Source organism: Petaurus breviceps, unplaced genomic scaffold (genome assembly GCF_028583685.1).
Source record: "Petaurus breviceps papuanus isolate PSGF00001 unplaced genomic scaffold, PetGlider_PUasm1.0 98, whole genome shotgun sequence".
In the NCBI taxonomy this organism is placed as follows: domain Eukaryota; kingdom Metazoa; phylum Chordata; class Mammalia; order Diprotodontia; family Petauridae; genus Petaurus; species Petaurus breviceps.
The window spans coordinates 1,883,178-1,891,820 of record NW_027187460.1 but is presented as its reverse complement, the minus strand read 5'-3'; the positions used below and the strand labels follow the sequence as shown (position 1 = coordinate 1,891,820).

Sequence of the window (8,643 nt, the reverse complement as noted above, 5' to 3'; positions counted from 1 at the left end):
CTCTCTCTCTCTCTCTCCCTCTCTCTCTCTCCCCCTTTCTCTCTCCCACCCTCCACATCTCTTTCTCCATCTCTCTCTCCCTCCATCTCTCTCCATGCCAACTATCTGTTGGATAGGCCTGAATAGACAACTCAACTCAACAAGTCCAAAAAAAACAAGTCATTATCCTCACCTGGAAACCCAACATATCTTCTAACATCTCTGTTTCTGTGTATGGTACTGCTAGTGCCTAAATCATCCATTTTTAAGCCCTCCCTTTCCCTCCTCCTCCAGGTCTTGTCTCTTCTACCTCCATGACATCTCTCACATTCATCTATTCACTCCAATTATGGAGGGACCACTCTTGCTCAGGTCCTTACAACCCCTCACTACAATTGTGGTCATAACTTCCTCATTGGTATTCCTGCTTCCCATGCCTCTTTCATCCAATCAATCTTCCACACAACTGCCAAATAACCTTCCTAAGGCATAGTTCTGATTATTCCACTCCTCTGATCAAAAATAATCAGTGCCTCCCTATGACCTATGGGATAAAATACAAACTCCATAGTTGGGCATTTAAGGGCCTCTGCCAATTGGCCTTTCCCTGCCTTATTTCATACTACTCCCTTCACAAACTCTATGTTACAACCAAATTGTACTACTAGCTGTCCCCCAAATTCAATACTCAATCTTCTACTCTCTTATACATCCAGAAGCCATTTCCCATTCTTAGAAAACACTCCCTTACCCTTTTGACCTCTTATATTCTTCACCTTCTTTCAACACTCAACTCTGTTGCTTCCTAATAGCTAGCATTTAAATGGCACTTTAAGGTTTGCGAAGTGTTTACAATTGTTATCTCACTTTTGATCCTCACAGCAACCCTGGGAAGAAGGTGCTACTATTATTTCCGTTTTACAATTGAGGAGACTGAGGCATAGAGAAATTAAATGACTTGCCTAGGGTCACACAGCTAGCAAGTATCTGGGTCATAATTTGACCTCAGGTCTTCCTGACTCTGGGACCAGCACTCTATCCACTGAACCACCCAGCTGGCTCCTCTGAAGCTACCTCTGAACCCTACTTCTTAATGCTTTCTTCATCATCAGGTTCCACCATACTATACATAGTTGTTTATGTCCTACCCCTTCCAGTGAAATGAAAGTTGCTTGAGGGCAAGAACAATTTTACTTTGTCTCTGTGCCTCAAGCACCCAGCATGGCCTTTGAAACATAATATTTGTTGTCTTGAGGTAAATGTCAGGTAGATGTCAAAACCTAATGAGAGCTAGACAACCATAAATGCCCTTCAATGGGGGTCAAGAGAGAGATGTGGGACCTTCTCTCCACCCTACCACTAACTAGCTATGGGTGAGCAAGTCCCATCACCTTGAGGAACCTCTGTTTCCTCTTTTCGAGGAGGGAATTATAGCAGAGGATCACTAAGGTCCCTTCCAGCTCTTACAATGTAAAAGCTCAGGACAATGCTCTGCACCTGGTAGGGCAGAGAGAGCTCACTCACTCTCACTGAACGTTTTCAGCAGGGTCTGGATGAACCATTTAACAGAGATGCTAGAAGGATTCCTACACTGGGTGGGAAGGGAAGATGGACATCAACTCCAATAGTTTCATGGTGGCACCTCTAAGGTCCTATCTCTTCTCTGCCACTTCCTAGCTATGTGACTTTGGGCAAGTCACTTCACCTGAGCCCCAGATTCCTTAGCCATAAAATAAAGATGAAAATACCTGCAGTACCATCCAAGGTTGTGATGAGGATACAAACTCAACTGTAAAGTACTCTATACATTTCAGCTAATATCACTGTTGTTGTTATAGCTGAAATCGTAAAACCATCAATTGTTAGCACTAGAAAAGTCCTTGGTTGTCATCCAGTCCAAATTCCTGCCTAATGCAGGAATCCCCTAGAACATCAGGGGTGAGAAGAAGCCTTAGAACTCAAAGTACTGAACATCCGAGCTGGAAGATCCCTTTGATCCCCGAATGTAGAGCTGGAAAAAGGTTCACAGAACATAGAATGTTAAAGTGAGAAGAGGATTTGGGAAATAAGATTCATAGAATATCAGAGACACAGGAGACAGAAGAGGTAATTCTAGTCCAGTCCCTCCATTTTATTTGTAGAAACAGTGGAGTCCAGAGAGTTGCCATCACTGCTTGGCAGCAGTAGATTTTAACTGGATAAGACAAGCCACTTCAGGAGACTATGATTTTCCCATTTCTAGAAACCCTATTGAAAAGTAGCATAAAGAGGGAATTGTTTGCTTCAAGGAGGGACCTTGATTACCTAGGGGCCTGAGGGAGGAAGAAGAGAGAAAAAGAGAAGGGGGGGAGAAGAAAGGGAGAAGGGGAAGGGGGGAAGAAAGAGGAAGAAGAAGAGAGGGCAGAGAGTTGTAGATTTAAGTAGCAATTCAACAGGCAGACAGTGGAGCAGAGAGCATTTCAGACAGAGGAATCAGCATGAGACAAAAAACAGGATCAAGTGGGACCATATGGAGTAGCCCAGGTCCACTTTGGCTGCAGCATAGAATACATGGAAGACAACAGTTTGAGAAAAGGCTGCAAATAGGAGTTGGAAGCCAAGTTATGGAAAGCCCTGAGCACCAGGCTGGTAGTGGATTTTTGACGGTGATAACAACACTAGAGCTGAAAAGGACCTCCAAGACCAGTTAGTCCAACCCCCTTATTTTCCAAATGAGGAAACTGAGTCCCAGAGAGAAGTGATTCAACAAAGGCAGGCAGGAGGTGACAGGGATAGGACCTGAACTCACATCCCTTAACTCCAGTTATAAAGAGCACCACAGGAATCTTTGAAGTATTTTGAGCAGAGAAGTGGCATGGTAAGATCTCTGAAGAAATGTCAGTGTGGCAGTATTTTAGGAGCAGTGGATGGAGCACTCAGACTGGAGTCAGGAAAACCTGAGTTCAAATCCAGCCTTAGACACACACTAGCTGTGTGACCCTGAACAAATCATTTAACCCTATTTGCCTCAGTTTCCCCATCTATAAAATGAACTGAAGAGGGAAATGGCAAACCACCCCAGTATCTTTGCCAAGATAACCCCAAAATGGGGCCACAATAGGTTGGACCCAACTGAAAAACACCTTAACAACAATCAATGGAGAAGGAAAGAAGCAGAGTATCCGTTCGGAGGCTATTATTGCAATAGTATATGGATGGTAACGACAAACTCACTAGGGTAGTAGCTATATGAATTAAGAGAGGTGGGGACGGAGGAGAGATTTTAAGATATTAATAAGGATAGCAGCCCACATTTCCATAGCACCTTGAGGTTTTTATACAAAATTCATTCCTTCCTCCAAACCCTGGGAAGTGCCAGGTTCTGTTATTCAATAGTTGAGTCCCAAGACATTTTTTGGTTTGTTCTGTGTGACAGCCCTATTTCCCTAAAACTAATAAAGTCCTTAAAAAAAAAACCACCTCCCTTCAACCCATTCAGCTCCAGTGACAGCAGCTCAGCACACAGTGAAGAGAGAGAATGCACTGAAATGGAGAGGGTCTGGGTACAACTACAGGCCCAGACCTCTGTGACCCTGAACAAGTCACTCAAGGGCCTCCAGACACCAATTTCAGACTACCAGCAGCAGAACATCTGCCTTGGTCAAGGGCATTAGATCTCTCCACTCTAATGAAATCACAGGCCAGGATGAAAATAAAAAGCCCCGGAGTCTGGGGCAGACTGAGGTCAAGTTCACCAGGGTCTGGCAGCAGCTGCTGAGACAAAGGGGGCTGGATCCCCAAAGACTCTGGCTGGGGTTGGAGGTAAAGCTTGCTCGACAAGTCAAGCGTCTAAGGTGTCTTTCCTAAGTTCTCCTCCAGTTCTACAGAAACACCAAGGAGAAGCATGAATGAACAAAAGGAAAGCCCTTTCAGGTCTCCTGTTCCTGCCTAGGGCCCCTGATACTTCCAGACCCAAAACTCTGGGAGTTAAGGTTGGAGAGGCATTAGAAAGCTACATCAAATATGGATGGAGGTAATGATTTCTGAAACAGCATTCAGGAGAAAGAAGTCACAAGCTCCAGTTCTCCCCCTCAGCCTTTCCGTACTCATTAGCACCTTCACTGGGAACTACACTGCAGGAGGGAAGGAGGTCAGACTCAAGCACCAACTCCAGCTCTCTCTGCTCTGCAGTACCTGCGCCCAAGTTTGCAGAAGGAGGAGCAAAAGAACATAAATGTGCAGGGATTTAATTGGGACTGCCCTTGCCCAGCTCCTCCTGGGAGCCTTCTCTGGCCCTCAGCTACAGATAAACTCTTTCCCCTCAAACTTTCCTAGACAGAACGCTTTGTATCTCTCCTTTTAACCCAATCACATTCTGAATAGTAGTATGCTTTTTTGCGTACCTTTTTCCCTTCATGTGAAATGTAAATTTCTTATAGAAAAGAACTATCTTTTTTCATCATGGCATCTCTCCCAGAGCTCAGAACAGTGTCTTCTTTCAGGTATTCAATTCCCTCATGGTATGCTACAAAGAGCACTGGATTTTGAGACCCCAGCTCTATTTACTTCTTAAGTGACCGTGGGCAAAACACATCATCTCTCTGGGCCTCGGTTCCTCATCTGTAACATAAGGTATTAGATAAGTGTTCCTTCAGGCTCAAAATGAGTGAACCCAAGCTCATTCAATAAACATTTATTAGGAGGCTCTTGTGAAAACAAAATTTGCTGGACCCTATGGGAAAAAGTTTTAATAAGGCACAGTGTAGCTAATGATGGAGATCACAGTCTGGCAAGAGGATACAATTCAGAGACACTGATAATCATAACACACATTACATTAGGACATGAGAGAGCTGCCATTAGAGACTTATGGTACTCCCTAGGGAAATGGTCATTACCAAGGAAGAAATCCAAGAAGGTTTCCTGGAAGAAGCTGTGTATTGAATAGAGTAGGTGCTTAATAGACACTTGAATGAGAAGTCTGTCTGTAAGGAAGGAATGAGAACCCAGGGAAACAAAAGGCTGATTCAGTACTAGGAACAGGAAAGAGGAAAAAAAGAAAATCAAGAAAGCACCTCCTCCTCCTCCCCAATCTTTGGTACCCCAATCTGGTTCTCCTCCTCCCAAGGCCCAGCTTAACTACTCCAGAAAGTTCTCTAGGAAGGAAATGATCCTTCCTTCCTATGAATCGCTACAGCCCACTGAAGGTTCCTTTCTTATGGTCCTGCATTACATTAGGGTTATTTGTATTTGTGTCTTATCTTTGCTGCTGGACTATAAGCTCTATGAGGGCAAGAGCTGATCCTTAGTTCTCTGTCTCCCCCACAGAAAATGGCACACAGTAAAGACTTCTTATTGGTGAAAAGGATTATCCAATCTTTAAAGTCAGCTCCAGCACTACCTCCTGGAAAGGATCATAGATTGAAAACTAGCACGCCCTGAGAGGTTCTTAAAGTTCAACCTTTTCACTTTATAGATGACCTAGGGCCCAGAGAAGTGGAGTTAAAGGTTAACCAGATAGTAAGTGGCAGAGCCAGGATCTGAATTTAGCCAAGGTCAGTGCTTTTGGAACCTCTTCCAAAAATAAAAATAACATTATTTATAAAAACATTTTAAGGTTTGCAAAGCACTTTACCTAGGTTATCTCCTTTGATCCTCAACAAGACCCTGTGAGGCAGAGCTATTATCATCCTCATTTTACAAATTATGAAACTGAGGCAGAAGGATTGAAAATGAACTTACCCAACATCACAGAGTTATTAAGTTCATGAGGCAGAATTTGGACTCGGGACTTGCTGGCCCCAGGTCCAGTACTCCATCCACTGGGTTACCTACCTTACCTGAAGCTACATGAAGCTTTCCATCAATAAACCTACCTCATCTGACCACCCCATGTAAATTTCATTGCAACAATTGCCACAGCCACCCAAACCTCAAGGGAAAAACAGCAGAATCCAATTATTGCAAAACTTGGTCAAGCATATGATTATTTCAAGGAATATTAAATATAAAATCTCCATATAACCACCCAAATAAATCTACTAGGGACCTTCAATACATTTGAAAATGTAAGTGATTTGGATATTCATTCTCACCCCCATCAGCCGCCAGCTTCCCCATCTTAATCCTACCCCAGTCTTCTTCAAACTTAAGTCTCATCTCACCTCTACCAGGAAGCCTTCCTTGGCCATCTCAACTGAAAGTGACCTATCTCATCTAAGAAATCTAGTCATTGTTCTACTTTTTGTGTGTGTTTTTAGCATTTGCCAGAACAATTTCTTGCTGTTTCACAAACATCATCTCTCAGCTCTAGAGACGCTACTGCCTTTCCTGGTTTCCTTTAAGTCCCAACTAAAATCCTATCTTCTACAGGAAGCCTTTCCCAAACCCTCTTAAGTCTAGTCCAGTGACTTTCCTCTGTTAGTCCCCATTTATCCTACATAGACTACTGATACCTATTTGTTGGTTGCTCCCCTATTAGACAAGGAACTTCTTGAGGGTCAGGACATTCTTTTGTCTTTTTTGTAAACTCCAGAGCCTGGAATATAGTAAGTGCTTAATGAACGTTTGTTAACTGACTATTAATTAGTCATATTCCTTGTAGAATTTTTAGGACATACACGGCCTGGTAATTTTTCAAATTCATCCCCTCCTTTCCACTTCCACAAATACTACCCAAATCTAGGCTTTCATCACTTTACCCTTTAACGCAAGAACAGGAAGCGCCCCCACAGTGTTAATAGTATTGGGTTTGGGAAGCAGAAAACCTGGGTTCAAGGTCGATCTCTGCCATTTATTAACTTTGGACAAATCACTTTATCACTTTGGGGCCGTCTGTCCATTTAACATCTAGGAGAGGTGGAAAAGGGAGTAAAATGATAGTGAATCTCTATGAATCTAAGCCCCTTGCCCTGCTTGATTACAAACTCTGCCCCTTCCTCCCTTAAAAGCCTTCAAGAGCTCCCGACAATCTATTCAACTTAATAAAGATTTATTATGCACCTACCATGTGCCAGGCACTGTGCCTGGAAGATAAAGTTCAAATAGCTCAACTTGGCATATACAAAATCAGGTCCCAAACTCCTGTCCCCGCCCCCACTCTGCTACAGCTAAACTCAGCCCCTCCCCTAAAGGGTGAGTCCACCCACCAGCCTGCCCACCCACCAGCCTCCCCACCCCGCACATCTCCAAGGTAGCCCGGAAGGCATCCGCACGGAGCGTTCCTCACACCCCCTGGGCTGCCTCTGCGCCCCTCAGCCCGCCCCCGGAGGCTGCGAAGGCCCGCACCCGGGGATCAGCCCCAAACGTCCCGGCTCCTGCTCGCCAGTGCTCCGGCCCCTCCCCTGCGTTCCCCACATCTCCCCGGCTCTCCTCTCCCCGCCAGGCCGGCCGCACGCCGCCCCGCCCCGTCCCGCCCAGCGCCGCGCCCCACAGTCAAGAGCCCGGGACAATAGGGGGCGTGCGCGAGGAGCGGGGTGGGAAAAGGGACGCGAGGGAGCGCGAGAGGCTGGAGAGCGTCGGCGGAGGGGGGCCGGAGGAAGAGGAGAAAGGAGGGAGGGACGACTCCCGGCGCGCGCGCGCCTCACCTGCGACTGGGTGGCTCGGGAGCACGCACCGTGCTGTAAACGGAGAAGGGGCGGGGGCTTGAAGGGGGAGGGGAAAGGAACGTTCGGGTGGGGAAGACCGAACACCCAAACATCACGTGACCTTCCCTCGCCTCTCGCGCTGTACCCCCACCTCCGCCCCCTTCCCGGTCCTTCCAGCCGGTAACTTGGGTGGAGAGTGGGGGTGGGGTAGGGAACTCCGCTCCTCCCCCCCCCTTTTCCGCCTTCCAGCGGCTTCCCCGGGGAGACATTTTGGCCAATGGCAGACAGAAACTACAGCTCCCAGGAAGACCTGCGCGGAAGACCGGAAATGGGGGAGGGGGGGGGGATCTCCAACTGGGGATTCCCCACCTGCCCGAGAGGGTGTAGAATGGTAGGTCCTCGCCGGATCGAAGCGAAGGGTACCATGGCAACGGGGAGAGCCCACTTAGATGGTGGTGGGGAGGAGAATGGGCTTTTCCTAAGTCTGGAGCAGGACTGCCCTAGAGTAGCCCCTCACCTCTCACAGTGTAAAACCGACGTCTGAAGTGTTGTCTCCAAAATCCCATCCTGAGCCCGGTCCCCCGAGTCAGTTCATTTCAACAAGCACTTATTAAAAACCTAGCATCAGCAAGGCCAGCAGACCAGCAGCCCTGGCCTCGGGGAAGCTATAGTCGAGAGCGAGGTGTAAGGGACTTGTCCACACAATTGCATAGACTAATCAATACAAAAGCATTAGAGGAAGGTAGCTCTCGACCTCAGAGGACTCTCAAGTCGTTTGGTCCTACCCGACCTGGGGTCTTCTGGTTGTAGAACAGGAAACAGGTGGCAGATAGAGGCTTCATGCTGGTACTGAGTGTCGGGCAGGATTTGGATCGTAATCTTCTGATTTCTAGAACTGAACTCTGAAGAAAACTAATAGCAGAGAAAATGCATTTCATTCAGGAAAGGTGGTGAGACCGTGCAAATGCTTTGTTGTTACTGCTGATCAGTCGTTTAAGTCAAGTCCGACTCTTCCTGACCCGGTTTTGGTTTTCTTGGCAAAGATGCTAGAGAGGTTTGCCATTTCCTGCTCCAGCTCATTTACAGATGAGGAAACTGA

General features: G+C 46.5%; 1 protein-coding gene across 1 annotated transcript in view; it reads right to left on the bottom strand.

Annotated features, from left to right (window-relative positions):
- The window catches only part of TSNARE1 (t-SNARE domain containing 1), a 227,885-nt gene extending 220,211 nt beyond the window's left edge, over nucleotides 1-7,674 (bottom strand). The window contains exon 1 of the mRNA XM_069080942.1: nucleotides 7,545-7,674. The gene's annotated coding sequence lies outside the window, so the exon portion shown is untranslated. The remainder of the gene's footprint in view (nucleotides 1-7,544) is intronic.
- Nucleotides 7,675-8,643: the final 969 nt, after the last annotated feature.